The 15203-nt window shown below is 50.7% G+C and overlaps 1 protein-coding gene and 1 long non-coding RNA gene across 2 annotated transcripts in view; one reads left to right on the top strand and one right to left on the bottom strand.

Annotated features, from left to right (window-relative positions):
- Positions 1-15203, top strand: part of ASIC2 (acid sensing ion channel subunit 2) — a 1018759-nt gene that overhangs the window by 105912 nt on the left and 897644 nt on the right. The window lies entirely within an intron of this gene.
- LOC132688594 (uncharacterized) lies at positions 13032-14213 on the bottom strand. The gene is made up of 2 exons (XR_009614610.2): positions 13514-14213; positions 13032-13435 (listed from the first exon to the last, which is right to left on the bottom strand). It is a non-coding gene; the product is annotated as an uncharacterized LOC132688594 (long non-coding RNA).

Here is a 15203-nt window from a genome sequence, read left to right as displayed (position 1 = left end):
ATAGGACTAAACGCTCCTTGAGTGCAGGACTCATGTCTGAGACACTTCTCAAAAAGCCTCAGCTACTAACATAGCTCCTGGAACAGTAGAGGGTCTGAAAATATATTTGCCGAAAAAGAAAATCTCTCTGAGAGACATATGTTGGGAGGGCAAAGAAAGGAGAGGAGAGGTACCAAGCCCCGCTAGCTTGAGGCGGCTGGGTCCACCATCGGCCCCTGTGGAGGCAGAGTGGGCCGCTTGTACCTGTGCCTCACGGAGCTCCCTCGGGTGAAAATACCTCTGCTTCTTATTAAGTTTTCTTTCTTTCTTTCTTTCTTTCTTTCTTTCTTTCTTTCTTTCTTTCTTTTTACATTTATTCATTTTTGAAAGACAGAGAGAGACAGAGCACAAGCCGGGGAGGGGCAGAGAGAGAGGGAGAAACAGAATCTGAAGCAGGCTCCAGGCTCTGAGCTGTCAGCACAGAGCCCGATGCGGGGCTCGAACTCGCAAACCGCAAGATCACGACCTGAGCCAAAGTTGGATGCCCAACCGACTGAGCCACCCAGACGCCCCTGAAAATATCTCCGCTTCTAATGCCAGAGGGTAATGGATTCTCCCAGTGGGGCTTTTTCTTCCTTTGGATGTCTTTCTTCCATTTGGAAAGGTATCATCCACAGGCACACCCAATTCAGCATCGGTGACTCTGCTTCATTACTTCTGGGGTGTGTAAACTCGTTTACCTCTAAGCTCCATTCCCTCACCTGTAGAGTTGAGTGTGATAATAATACTTGCCTTCCTGGGCTGTTCGTAAGGTCGAATGGTCTGTGGATGTCAAATAACGAATGTACAGAGGAGTAGTTATTATTATTTCCACTTTATATTTTTTAACGTTTAACTATTTATTTTGAGAGCGAGAGAGCGAGAGTGAGTGCACGAGATGGGGAAGGGCAGAGAGAGAGAGAGGGAGAGAGACACAGAATCCCAAGCAGGCTCTGTGCTGTTAGTGCAGAGCCTGACGTGGGGCTCGATCCCACAACTCCAAGATCATGACCTGAGCCGAAATCAGGAGTCGGACGCTTAACCGACTGAGCCACCCAGGTGCCCCATTCCCACTTTAAAGGTGAAAATGTGACATTAGGAAATGCAGTGTCACGTGCAGAAATCTCCACCTGCTTTTAGGAATCTAATCAATAAGCCTGCCGTGGGCTTGCTGTGGGTTGGGTGCTGTTCTAAAGAAACAGCAGTGTGTAAAGGAGAGGAGACTCGTGCCTTGCAATAAGAGAGAGAGACAGAGACAGAGAAGAAAATGAAGGACATAAACGCATCCAGGAGATAATGGCGGGTATGTAAATGACAGCTAGAGGCTCAAACTCATGACTCCACTGCCCCCTGCCTGGAAATCAGGCATGGACACAACCCTGAAGGAGCTTGGACTATGCAAAAGAGGTAGCCTCTGAACTGAAATAGGTATAGCTAGTCCTCAGGGCCCCTGGAGAATTGCAGGGAATGTGTGCGGGTCGGTCCAGGGAGGGGGAGATAACATCTGACTGTAGGCGTCTGGGAAGGTTTCTTGAAAGAGACAGAGGTCAAGGAGTACCCATCCCTAAAAGCCTGGGCAGCAATGGCATAAGTCCCATGGCCATGGAACCAGGCAAGGATGTCTGGAAAGACACCGGTGAATTTCAGTGATTGGGAACGTGGAGAATGTTTCAAAGCATTCCTTCGGCTGGAAACTCGGGGGCATTGGGACATTTGGGGCCGGGGGCAGACTTGGCTGAGCCCTGGTTCTCCACCGAGTGCTTCTTCACGGGCGGGAGGAGCGTAGGAAGCTGGCGGAGGCAGGATGTAAAAGTGCCACGCTTTCTGGTGTTGGACGACATGATCACCTTTCTTGTTTTTGCTTCATCATTTCAGTACCAGGTATTGTTAATATTTTCAAGGTTCTTATTAATATTTCATTGGAGCACTTTCGTCTTCCCCTTAAACATGTATTCAGAGTGGATTGCCACATTCCTGGGTAATTTTATTAAATCCAGAGGCCAATTTTCTTTTTTACAACAGTCCACTGCTTTGATTTCATGAGGAGCATCAGTAGGAGAAGGGGGTTGCTGAATAGAAATCTGCTTTAGAGGAAAATATCGAGAAACTCGTCTATTCATTTTTAAATAGGAGAATGGCTGCAGCTGTAAAAACAATCACCGCTTGGGCGTTTATATCTACAAACGTGCATCTGTTTAAAGGGAGCAGTGTCAAGCCGCTTCTTAACAACTGCGGGTCTTGGTGACCACGGTCTGGCGCCGTCCGAGTGGAAGCCGTCCCATGTTGACCGGACCCCTGAGCCTTTCCTGCCTGGATTGCGATCCCAACGCAGCCACCGGCTCAGCGTGTGACCTCGCACACATCACCACCCCAGAGTCAGCCTCAGTTTACTCATCTGTGAAATGTGGTGGGTTGGCCCACGTGGCCTGTCCACCTCTGGCATCTGGGGACTTGACGGATCCTGAGGGGGTCGGGGGTGGGGGGGGGGGGGAGAAGAAAAAACTTGGCTGGGGACCGCAGGAGCCACGGAGAGCCTAAAAAGACCACTTTTATTGAGTTCGAAGATAGCACATGGAGGAACAACCAAATTAATTAAAAGAACCACTTTCACCGAGTTAGCAGGGAGCAGAAAAACAACGAAATGAGTGTTTTTGGAAACCTCTCCAACTTAAGATGAAAACAAACCCCAGCTAACAATGCACCTCTGCTTCTTGCAGTGTGGTGGCTGCGGGAATGAGACGCCTTGGTTTGGAGGGCTGTTTCCCCCCATTGTTTCCAAGGCAGACCACGGAGGATCTTCCATGGGCCCAGCCCGGCTCCCTGCTCCCCAAACCGCCAGACATTTACAGAAGCTAAATTAACTTTATGCTTGGCTAGCGGCTGCCCCTTCTGGCTGCCGCAGGGCTCCTGCTTCTCATTAAGACTTCGGGGCAGGCGCACCACTGGTGGGAATACACATCTTGACTTGGAGTGCAGGGGTGAAGGTGGCCGGGACAGGAGTCTGCCGTCCCCAGTCTCTGCAGTGAATACTCCAAAACTGCTATTGCGAGACTCTGCATCCAGGACGTGCGCAACGATGGCCTCAGCCAGGCACCGTTTGCTAAGCCCTTTCTGTGCACGGAGCTCTCATGCAACCTCAGGATTCTGTGAGATCAAACCCACCAGGCCCATTTCACAGGTGAGAAAACCAAGGCGGAGTCGGGAAGCCTCTTAGACAAAGTCACACAGCTGGTATACTGGACAGGATCCCGGGAAAGAGAGCGTCCGCATTTTCTGTTTGCACAGGTAGGTTTGTGTGCTCTCCGAAGCCCTTTAATGTACACAGGCTCACTTGTTCCCTATGTCATTTTGCCGACATGCACGAGGATAGCATTTATATCCCCATTTTTTTGGTGAGGAAAGCGAGGCCACAGGAGGCTAAGTGCCCAAGGCCAGTGGCCAAATGATTGGCATTCCGGTCTAAAACTCAAGTCTAACTCCTCGCCTCCTGCCACACTGGCTTCAGATGGCCTCACTTACAATTAACAGTGGGAAATAAAGAGTGTTTAATAATAATAAAGCATTTTCCTTTAGCATACGTGGTTAGGGCTGGAGAGAACCTCACGGGTAATGTGAAGGAGGGGTAGGTCATCTGAGCTGTGAGGAGGGACTCAGTGGAACCGAGGTCTCCCCGAACATTTCTGCCAACTTGGGTGCACGTGTGCGTAAGTGCCTCACTCGGTGACAAGCCTGTGCACCAGGCAGTACAATCGAGGACGGGAGGGTTTGAGACTTTCTCGTGCATCCAGCACAGTCCCGGCCACACGGCAGATGCCCTCTACATGCTGGTGGAATTAATCAGATTCTTAAGGCGTTCTGTGATGTTATGACTATCTATGAGCGCGTGCGAGGGCAGCGCTGGGTCTCAGAAATCATCTGTTTCTCCTTCTTCCCCTCCAGATGCAGACCCAGAGGCCCAGAGGGAGTGAGGTGCTAGCCTTGGGTGCTCTTGGGGCAGGGCAGGTCTGGGAGCCAGGTGTCAGTGTCTGCGGGGGCCTGCCCACGAGCAGCGTCGACTCCCAGGGCCGATTGCAGAGAGAACAGGGTGCTGTGCGCTGGCCGGCCCCACAGGCCCCATGCCGGCCAGCTTGCATTCATCACGTCACTCTCCTCTGTGCAAAGGGAAGGGTGCTAAAGTGCTTGAGAAAAGAGATTCTCTTAAGTAGGTTAAACGCTCCCCCACTCCCCAGCCTCGTTTACACTATTCATTTGCTCAGCAGACTGTGGCTTCTCAGATAGTACGCAGGTAAAGGCAGCCCTATCCAGATGTGAATGTCTACAAACCGGCAAATACTGGGGTCTGAAACCAAGCTTGCGCTCTGTGGAGAGGACGCCCCTCTGGGTCCAGGTGGGCCCGAGGCCTGCGCGGCCTGCGTCTCCCACCCTGGCCAGGTTTCCAGCTGTCTCTGAGGGTCACCGCAGGCCCAGACTGCTAGGAAACAGGCAGTGAAAGCCCAGAACAGTATTTCTGGGAAACAAAGAGCTGCTCTCCCCACTCCAGCCATTTCTCTTCTGTCTGAGCCTTAATGAGCTTTTAGTGCCAGGAGGGAAAGCAGACGGAAAGAAAACAGCCCAGAGTTGCTAACGCTATGGACAGGAAGCACGCTGCAGGTGCCCCTTCCCCTGGGGCCGCCGTCCTGCCCACCGTCTGCCTACAAGGGACAGAGGGAAGAGAAAAAGCAAGGTCCTATTAACTGTAAGCAGGGAATTCTGGATAATCCATTTGTGCAAGAATTGGGGGATCCAGAATTAACCCTTTCTGCCTCATTAGTTGCTAACTGGTGCTGAGGCTGACATCTCCATAGTCGCTGGGAACAGGAGGGGTTTGAGGCTGTTTCTGGAAGGGGAGTCCGGCCATTAGTGAAGTTGGAGTAAACAGCTGGTGGGTGCTGGGCAGCCCAGTCCTGCTGGATTTCCAGCTCCTTACATACCACAACCAGGTTCCTGGAGGCCCTTTCCAAAGCCTTTGGAGGGTCTGGCTGGTTTACAGCTTGCGAGGAAGGAGAGCTTGGGTTCAAATCCCGCCTGCACTAAGTTAATCAGTTATCCTCTGCCTTAGTTTCCCTATCTGTGGAATGGGGAGAGTAGCACCTGCCTCATAGGCTTTACTGAGAGTTCAGGGAGATAATACCTGTATGATCTAGGGAGAAAATAAGTTACATTAAACGACGTGTTCGAGTTCTTTTGTCCGCCCTGGCCCCACCTGCCTATATCTACTGACTAAAGAGATAGTCTTTGGGATCTACCAGCTCATATCGTGAGCTTTTGCAGCAGTTGAGAATCAGAATCTGAGCTCTGTGTGTGTGAGTGAGAGAGAGAGAATACACATGCTGTGGAAAGTATAGGAATTCACATCCCAAAGAGCCAAGAATGGCACAGGAAAGCGAAAACTAGAAGCAGAAGGGAAAGGGGGCAAGCATGGAACAGAAGGGTGCCAGTTGGGGATAGGTTGACTTTGGGTTGGGGAGCTGACATGAGGCATGAACAGAGAGGCTTTGGTGTGACCCGTGGGGGCAAGTGGAAGGTAGAAAGAGGTATTTAACAAGAGTTGCGGGTTATTAATGAACCACTTCTTCATTTCATATCAAGAAATCAGTAAGGGCTGTAATTGCATTTCAATTCTGCTGCCTGCGAGGCTGGGTTTTCTTTCGCAGGGACCAGACCAGACTATGTGGGGCTCCAGATTCTATTTGGGTTACACGGTTGAAGTGTCTAGCATAGTGCTTGGAACATAGGAGATGCTGGGTAAAATGTAGTTATTAAAAGATATAAAGCATTTCAAGGGTGGATGATGCATATCACAGCAACCAACTGCTTTACTTCCTAGTAATATTTCATGTAGGGAATGCTCTTGGCTCTGAGTAGGTTGTGTATGGGGGGGCATGGAGAGATCCCTAAATATGGGGGATTTGTGTCCAAGACCCTGCCATGGGCATGACCAGTGCTGGAGGGGCAGTGACAGGGAACAGGTCTGTTGTCATTAATGTCTTGGCCAAAATTGAAAAGAACATGGGGAATATATATATATATATATATATATATATATATATATATACACACACACACACACACACACACACACACACACATATACACATTTCATATATATATATATATATATATATATATATATATATTCCCTATATATATGTGTGTATGTATATACACACATATATACATAAAGTTTATTCATTTATTTATACATATGTATATTTTTTAAGTTTTTTCATTTTAAAGAGGAGGGGCAGAGAGGGAGGGAGGCAGAGGACCCAAAGCAGACTCCGTGCTATCAACAGAGAGTTGGATGCGGGGCTCGAACTCACGAACCATGAGATCATGACCGGAGCCGAAGTCAGATGTTTGACTGAGACACCCAGGCACCCCAAACAATACAGTTTTAAGTGAGAAAGGCACAGCCAAAATCAAGTTTGGGTCAGGCACAACAGACCTCAAACAGGAGTAGAGGTAAGTCTTTGTTACAAAGCCTTAGGGGAGTGGTTCTTGATCCTGGTTGCATATTAGAAGCACTTGGGGTGCTTTAAAATGTTAACCCCATCCCAGATCAGCTTAGGGTTAGAGTTTCTGAGACCGGACCTAGGTATCAGTATTTTTAAAATATCTCCTCTGGTAACCTGATGCTGTGAATCTCTGCACCAAGGTGTTGCAGACTCAACTCGGATCCCATCTGCTGACATCCCAGGGTTCTGATCTAGGTTTAGAAGAAGCGAGAGACACATGCAGGAATAGCAGGGGCTTTATGGCAGCAAGTTTCCTCTCTCGAGTGGATATTGTGATCACTGCTTCGGAAAGAACTTCCCAGTTACTGGCAAGATTCAACTCAGGGGAAAGCACCTGGCAACAATTGGATTAGGGGGCAGGACCTCGTTTGTGTGTCTAGGCCAGATGGTGCTAGATGCGAATCTAGAGCAGAAGTCTTCTAGAAGAGTGACAGGCTAGTCGCAAACCAGGTAGACATTTTCTGGAGAGGTTGAAGCCTAGTACTTATATAAGAGTGTAGGGCCCAGGACAATGATGATGGGCGTGAAGGTGGTGAGGATAGAGGTGGAAGGGTGAAGGTGGTGGGTGGAGATGAAGGTGATGGGGGTGAAGGTGGTGGGTGGGTGGAGGTGGTGGGTAGAGGTGGTAGGGTGATGGGGTGGAGGTGATAGGGGTGGACGTGATAGGGGTTGTGATGAGTGGAAGTGGAGGTGGTGGGGTGGAGACTATGAGGTGAAAGCGTTAGGGGTGGAGGTGATGGGGTGGAGGTGATAGGGGTTGGGGTAATGGGATCGAGGTGATGCGGTGGGGCTGATAGGGTGGAGTTGATATGGTGGATGAAGGGGTGAAGTTGATGGAGTGGAGGCAATGGGGGTAAAGGTGGCGGGGTGGAGGTGATGGGTGAAGATGGCGGGTGGAGGTGATAGGGGGTAAAGATGATGAGGGGAGGAGATGGGGTGATACTGATTGCAATGATGGGGGTAATTATGGTAGTGGGATGATGAAACATGGTGGAATGTGATAGGAAGTGCTGGAGGTGGTGTTGATATCGGTGGAGTGTAGACAGTGATGGGCGGGAGTGATGGTGAAAACAGCATGATCACCATCTGGGTGATGGGCGTACTGAGCGGTAGTAATTTGGTGGTGATGGTGTTGGTAGTAGAGTGTTTGTACCTGTTTTAATTTCTATTGCTATTAACTAATTACTGCATGCTTAGCAACTTAACATAATACCCACCTCAGTTGCTGTTGGTCATGAGTCTGGGGGAGGGGGTGGGTCCCATTATGGCCTCCGCTAAGTGTCTGGAAATGCTGAGGCCAAGGTGCCGCAGGGTTGCATTTCTTACTGGGGGCTCTGGGAGAGAATCCGTGTCCATGCTCCTTCAGCTTGTTGGCCGAATTCAGTTCCTCAAGGTTGTAGGCCTGTGATCCCATTTCCTGTTGGCTGGCAGCCAGGACTGTTCTTTGCTCCTAGAGGCGTCAAGCACCCCTTCTCGTTGATTTCCATGCCATCCCCTTGAGCACTGGTAGGTTTAGTTCCTCTCATGCTTCACCTCTCTCTGACTTTTCTGTTTGCTTTTCCAGTTGGAGAGAGTCCTCTGCTATTAAGTGCACATGGGATTAGATATGTGCTAATCGGATAGTCCAGGATACTCCTCCCCATTTTGAGGTCTACGGCCCTCATTACATCAGCAAGATCCTTTTTGCCATGTCACATATTATGGGTTCCAGGGATGTGGGCATGGGTGTCTTTGGGGGGAGTGTTCTGCAGCGATGATCGTGGTGGCGATGGTGGTGCAGGAGGCCCTCTGGCATCTGAAGAAGATGTCCCTACCCCACTGCCAGATCACGTTCTCATCGGCTCAGAGGCTGGGCATGATGGAGCTCCGGGTGGCACAGCACTGGAGGATGCGACTGGCTAGAGGACTGGGCTGCTGGGGACAGGGAAGCTGTGCAGAAAGGGATAAATGAGGCGGCCATACTTGTGACCTTGGCCAATCCTTTTGTCCTTCACCTTGACGACCGAGTGTGTTTGTTACACATCTGTCCTCCTTTCCCCTAAACTATTGTATAAGCTCCTGAGGACAGAGTTGCTCTCAGTCTGTCCTTTGAGCTCTGAGCTTGCTCTTAGTAGAGAGAAGAGGATGGGGAAGTGGTAGTTGTTGAATGCTACTATGTGCCAGCCAGTTTTTAAAAATGTTTATTCATTTGAGAGAGAGAGAGAGAGAGAGAGAGAGAGAGAGGGAGAGAGAGAGAGATCGCTCACTGGTGGGGGAGGGGCGGGGGGCAGAGAATCTGAAGCAGGCTCTGCGCTGACAGCCGCAAGCCTGATATGGAGCTCGAGTTCATGAACGGTGAGATCATGACCTGAGCTGAAGTCAGATACTTAACCAACTGAGCCACCCAGGCGCCCCGATGCCAGCCATTTCTGTATTTATTTGCAAACTGAGGGGTGCATCGTGGTGCCTACTTTACAGAGGAGGAAACGGAGGTGCTGGTCGATTACGTTACTTGCTAAAGTGTACATGACTAGCAAGCTGCAAAACTAAGGGACAAAGCCAGCCTGTTTTGTTGTTCCACGGCAGGGCGCTGGCTTCCACTGTAGATGCTCAGTAGAGCCCAGTCACCAAGTGACTGATAGGGAAGGGGGGGGCCCAGAGTGCTCCCCGACCTCATGGCTTTTCCTGGTGCTGATCTGGGGCTCTGAGATTGCGTGAAAGGGGGGCGGCGGGCTACAAGAGAGCTCTGTTCCTCCGGAACCAGGCCTGGAAGCACCTTTATTTGTTTCGACCTGTTTCAGGTAGATTTCCTCCAGATTTAATACATGAAACAAACATCGTGTTTGGCTGTGGGTACTGAGAGAGATGGGAGGGAGGCTTAATCAGTCACTGTTATTCCTGCAGAAGGTTCTGTGTGTGTAGGAGACCCTGCCTCTGGAAGCTGCCATTGCTACAGCTGCCACTCAGAGGACTGGGCGCCTCTCATCACCGGGGGGCATGCCAAACAGCTGATTACTCCCGCAGCCTCTGGCATCCCTCCCCTGCCTGCAGGTCAAAGCCACCTCCCCTGTCTGACGCACTCCCCCTCCCCCTCCCGTCGCCTCCAGAGAACGCGCAGACCCTCGACAAGTCACAGCTAAAAGACATGTTAAAAGTGTCTTTTTTGGGTAGTGTTTTTAAATTTATTTAAAATTATTATATTTTAAGGCTAGAGCCTTTGTTAAAAATAGTCCATTGTGGAGATAGTTGTAGCTCAGTAAAGTTGTTAAAAAATAAACAGCTGCTGGGTGCCTGGGAGGTTCAGTCAGTTACACATTTGCCTCTTGGTTTCAGCTCAGGTCATGATCTCATGGTTGGCAGGATCGAGCCCTGCATCGGGCTCTGTGACGACAGTGTGGAGCCTGCTTGGGGTTCTCTCTCTTCCTCTCCCTCTGCTCCTCTCTCTCTCAAAATAAAATAAAGAAACTTAAAAAAGTAAAAATAAATAAAAATTAAAAGATGCCAACACAGGAGAGGCTGGAATCGGAGCTGTTCTGATTGGAGCAAAGCAGTCCTGGATTGTCTACCCTCCCCCACTGCGGCTTCGGGGTCTGATTGGCCCTTATTCTATTACTGAGGAAGCTGAGACCCAGAGGTGGCAGGTGGGGTTCCAAAAGTCATACGGTCAGACAAAGATTGAGCCTGGACCAGGAGGCTTGTCTCCCGACTCCTGGTGTGTGGCTCTTTCCCTCGAGCCTGGTGACTTCTGTGATAGGTGGGGAGCACAGTGAGTGTTTGAACCTGGAGGAGCCTGGGGAGGAGAGGAGGCAAATGAGATGGCAATGTTAAGGACTCAGGGACTTGGGGATTTCTCAAGGGATGCTCCACAGACTAAGCCCATGGCCCCTGAGCATGTGTAGGGTTCTGGGCAATCCCAGTGGGCAAGGGCAGGCGGTGATGAGTTCTGTAGAAGCTATGTCCCCATGACCTACCTCGCCCATCACAGAGCCCAGCTCAGCCACACTCCTGAACGGGCACCCAGGGCAGTGGCCCTCCTGGGGCAGGCTGATTTGGAGCAGATATACCTGAAGGTCCAGAATGTCAAGGCAGTTAGAATCAAGAGGCTGCCAGGGGACTGAAGGCATTCATTTGCTCATTTACTCATTCTATATATATTTATTAAGTGAGGTCTTCCCTGTCCGATGGCCCAGTGACTCCTGGATCCTGGAGGACGGCAAAATGCACTGATAAAAATAATGTCTTTGGGCATGCAAACTGCAATTACGCTAACATTAATGCAGTAGGTCAAATATATCAAATACACATTCCTTGCCAATTCTCCGTGAGAGGTGAGGTCTTTTCCCCCATCTATTAGGTCTGGGCTGGCTTTGTGACCTGCTTCAGCCCAAACATGTTCTAGGAGTGACATGTTCTGGAGTCCAGGCCTCAAAGAGCCCTTGAATCTTCTCTCTGGCCCTCGTAGAACCTGGAGTCCATACCATGAAGAAGTCTGAGATGAGAGAGACCGTGAACACAGGGAGGTTCAGCCTTCAGCAGGCCCAGCTGAGCCCAGGTCCCAGGCAACCCTCAGCTGAATGCACCTGCCCGGGCTCGCCCAGGTTAGCACCGCCCAGCCCGCCCACAGACTTGTGGCAAATAGCAAACCATGGTGGTCTTAAGCTGCTGTGTTTTGAGGTGGTTTTTTTAACACTGCAACACATGAGGTATATTTGAGATTTTCCTTTTATTCCTTTGTTTTAAAGGTTTATTCATGTTTGAGAGAGAGAGAGCTTGAACAGGGGAGGGGCAGAGAGAGAGGGAGAGAGAGGATCCAAGGTGGTCTCAGAGCTGTCAGCACAGAGCCTGATGTGGGGCTTGAACTCAGGAATCGTGAGATCATGACCCAAGCTGAAGTCAGAAGCATAACCCTTTGAGCCATCCAGGCGCCCCTCCTTTTATTCTAATAAACTAATATGTTCAACTACCTGATAAGCATCAAGTACACACAGACATGCCACACGTATTCAAAACACTCAGGGAGATAGAAAACAAAAGCCACAGTTGTCTTCCACGCCTGGATCCCCTAACCATTTCTTCAGTGGTAGATACTGTCAGCAGTTTCTTCTGGATCCTTCCAGTAAAAGTAGATTATATGAACACTTGCATACCAATAGCGATGGCAATATCTATGACTATCTCCTTTTTATTTGCAGCAACTATATTTGCACTTGGGTGCATTGTTTTCCCTTCTAATGATTTATATCAAACTCCTTTCCATCATCTGGGACCAATTTCATAGTGTCTCCCTGGGAAGATGGATGTGTGAAAGGCAGTGGTGTTTCCGGTTTTGAACATACACGCAAACACACCTCGGTCAACTTTTGCGTATGGAGATTGCTTACATATTCTGGATCAAAGGGTGCGTTCATTTAACATTTTGACAGATACATTTATTTTGGAGCTCCCGTCTGAAAGAGGTTTGGGGCCCATTCCTAACAATATCTCCCCCTGTGCGCTTACAAATGCGTGATCCCCTCTGAGCCCCCAGAACAGCATGTGAGTTGGTCATCTTTCCGGTTTTCACAAGGAGAAACTGAATCTTAGAGATTAGGTTGAGCGCCCGCCCAAGGTCACACAACTAGGAAAAGCTTTTGTTTCCTTTTAGCTTTTTATTTTTTTAAACTTAAAAGCATTAACCTTCCACAGGGATCTAAGAGGCTGGCAAAACCCCAATCGAAGACCTACGAAGAAAATCTCCTTACGGAAGGAGTGCAGAGTTATCACTGTCTGATCTGTGGACTCCTTTGTGGTCATGAAGGGATAGCTGCTGTCTCCAGAACTTGAGCTTCGGAAATTAGGAAGATGTGTTCATCGCAGGCGGGCGGGAGCGGCTCTGAGAGGCAGGCAGAGGATGCTTCATGGGGGAGCCCTCCCCGAGGCCCCCTGAAGCAGACTGAGCCGTGCAGGGCTGGCCACATGGCACCCCTGATGGGTGGCACAGTGTTCCTTGGCCGGGACTCCAGCCTGAGGATCTAGGAGATGTTCCCTCTGAGAGATGCGTCTGTGAGCTCAGGCCTTGGCAGGGCAGCCTAGGACCCCTGCAAGGGACTGGACTGTGATGAAGGTCTAAACCGGAGCCTCTGCCCTGGCATTTTAGGAGGGCACCTTTCTGTCACCTCTGTCCAGCCCCAGATTTAACCGGGTGGACAACTGCGTTATTTCCAGGGGGATTCGGGTGGAAAGACATGGCAATAAGGGCACTGGTAACAGCCAGTACCTACTCTGTGCCAAGGATTGTCCGTGGCATGCCCCCTTGAAGTTTTGCATCAAGCAGGAAGAGGTGTTATTATCCCATTTCAGAGATAAGGACGCTGAGGCTCAAAGGCCTTGTTTTCAGAATTGGGCCTCAAGGTGTGGACCAGATCGGCAGGGGGTGGAGCGGGGGGGGGGGGGGGTGTCGTCAGCTCAGGCTGCGCTAACAAATACCAGAGACTGGGGTGGCTTAAACAACAAACATTGATTTCTCAAAGTCCCGGAGGGTGGGAAGCCCAAGACCAAGGTGTCTGCAGATTCACTGTCTGGGGAGCACCCACCTCCTGCCTCCTTGATGGCCACTTTCTTGCTGTGTCCTCACATGGCTAGAGAGAGAGGGTCTCTTCTTATAAGGGCACTGGTCCCATATGAAGGCTCTGCCCCCATTACTGGTTACTTCCTCTCGCTCCAAATACCATCAGATATAAATTTTGGGGGGGGGACACATTCAGTCCATAGCAGGTTTTCTGGAACTCTGTGCTGGATGCCATTTAACCCCTGCCCCTTGAGCCACATTTCGTGCTTGGAGCACAGCAGGACTGAGCCAGCAACTGGGTGCTTTTAGGCTGAGACAGGAAGCCAGATGAAGCCTGCAAAACGAAGCCCATATTTATAAGGCGTCCTTCTTTGCTGTACCCACTGCCCTGCATTCTGCTCAGGGAAGTTACCTAGCATATCCAGGGGCTCCGGCTCTGAGCAGTGGAGGCTAAAATTGAATCCAAAGTCCAGAAACTTTCTGCCTGATGAGGTAGGCAAAATGGCATCATGGGAATTACTTTCACGATTCCGTCAAGCTGCTGTAGGGTGCCAGGAATGAACCAAGATCAGCTCTAGGGGAGGAGAAAGAGAAGGACAGAATACCTTTATGAAGTTGACTCCCCTCTCTGGGGCGGTGGCTGTGCCAAGGTCTTGTAGCTGGAGGGACCGACGTTTCCTCTGCTTTGAACCTGCCTGGGGTCTCTCTGGCAGTAATGTACTCAGTACCTCTTATCCGTCAGGGCCAGGCACTGGCAGGGTACCTGGGTGACAGGGTAGAGGCAGAAAGAGTCCCTCTCACCTGGAGGTTTTCTGATACATGGGAGTGAGCCACAGGCTCAGGTGTTCCCTGCCTGGAGAGTGTGTGGGGGCTGGAATGGGACGAGGAAGCCAGGGCAGGGAGGCGTGGAGGCATCATCTCTGCTCCAGTGGCTCTGGTACGGGCAGAGCAACACATACAGCCCTGGGGCCAGAGGCCTCTTCAAATCCTGAGTCTACCACTTTATCCGTATGACCTTGCAAGCCACTTGCCCTCTGGGAGCCCTGGGTTCCTCTTCTCCCATAAAGATGTCCATTTATGCCATGATGGGCACAGAAGAGGCCCTTGGTGGCTTTTCTTCCCAGCCTCCCAGTCTCAGGAGTGCCTTCTTCTTGTCTCAGAACAGCTTTAGATTCATGGATACACCCCATTGTGCATCTACATGCCGGCACCATGCGAGGCACTGAGGATGTAGTAATGATTCAAACAGGCACAGCTTCTCCTCTCTGGGGTCTTACTGACACTGAACTGTAAACACAAGCGTGGTGATTTATCAAGGGGTCTGTTAGGAACTGGAGGGGCGGACGTGTGTCCAGGAGCTGCCCCAGGAAGGGAGCCTGGGCCTGGCATGGGTCCTTGGGGAGCACCTTGAGGGGGTGGGCCTGGGAGGCAGAACATCCCACTGCACAGTCTGTGCTGTGGATGGAGCCCACAGGCCAGCTGTCTCCCACCCTCCCCACCCCCCACCCCCCAGGGACAGCCTCTCCTCCTAGCTTCCTGAGGACATAGAGACCCTGTGCTAAGCTTTCCCTCTCACTGTCCCTGGGATCCCACTGCAAGTTGGCCCAGCCTGTCCCTCCTTTTGCCTAGAGCTCCCAAGCACATCTGACAACACGAATCGAGCTTTCTCCGTCTCCATCAGGACCTCCACCCCAGGCCATATGATCAACTGTTTCAGGAAGCCTACCCCGCTCCCTGCCTTCTGAAGCAGGAAGGCTGCCTCCTTCCTCTGCCTAGCCAGGTGGGGAGAGTCCAGGGATGGGGGGAGGATTGCCCTGGGAAAATGGTGCTTTCAGTTGTCATGGCAACTGTTGCTAGGTGTCACCAGGAACCCACACTGGAGGTTGACCTTCCCAGTAAACAGGCAGGGCTCTGAGCAGGACCTGAACTCTTGCCCTGAGCTGAGTTAGTCTTCATTCATTCATTCATTCATTCATGCATGCATTCATTCAGTCAGTCAATATTTGTCTATCACCTTCTGTGTGCAGGGACTGTGGCAAGTCTCTGAGAATTCAGAAATAAATTAGTCTCTGCCCTCAAGGAGCTCAGTATAGTGGGGGAGG

The sequence above is a fragment of the Panthera onca genome, chromosome E1, assembly GCF_046562875.1.
Source record: "Panthera onca isolate mPanOnc1 chromosome E1, mPanOnc1 haplotype 2, whole genome shotgun sequence".
NCBI lineage: Eukaryota > Metazoa > Chordata > Mammalia > Carnivora > Felidae > Panthera > Panthera onca.
This window is presented reverse-complemented; position numbering and strand designations above follow the sequence as displayed.